The 236-nt window shown below is 51.7% G+C and overlaps 1 protein-coding gene across 1 annotated transcript in view; it reads left to right on the plus strand.

The window, feature by feature from the left end:
- Positions 1-236, plus strand: part of EMH_0047680 (uncharacterized protein) — a gene marked incomplete at both ends in the record, with an annotated part of 2,945 nt that overhangs the window by 933 nt on the left and 1,776 nt on the right. The window lies entirely within an intron of this gene.

Below are 236 nucleotides of genomic sequence, written 5' to 3' on the forward strand. Positions count from 1 at the left end.
GCTGCTGCCGCGTTCTGGTGTCTTTGGGGACCGCTGCGCTGTGTGGGGTTTTAATTTATCTACGGATTTCCTAGAAACACAAAAAAATAAACAAAATGCAGCAACGGGGCTGCATGCATGCGCAGCACACTTCTTAGCTGTATTCAGGGCCAAGGTATCACACAGGTGCTGCTGCTGCTGCTGCTGCTGCTCCTGCTGCTGCTGCTGCTGCTGCTGCTGATGATGATGATGATGAT

The sequence above is a fragment of the Eimeria mitis genome, genomic scaffold, assembly GCF_000499745.2.
Source record: "Eimeria mitis Houghton genomic scaffold, Emh_scaff2037, whole genome shotgun sequence".
Lineage (NCBI taxonomy): Eukaryota > Apicomplexa > Conoidasida > Eucoccidiorida > Eimeriidae > Eimeria > Eimeria mitis.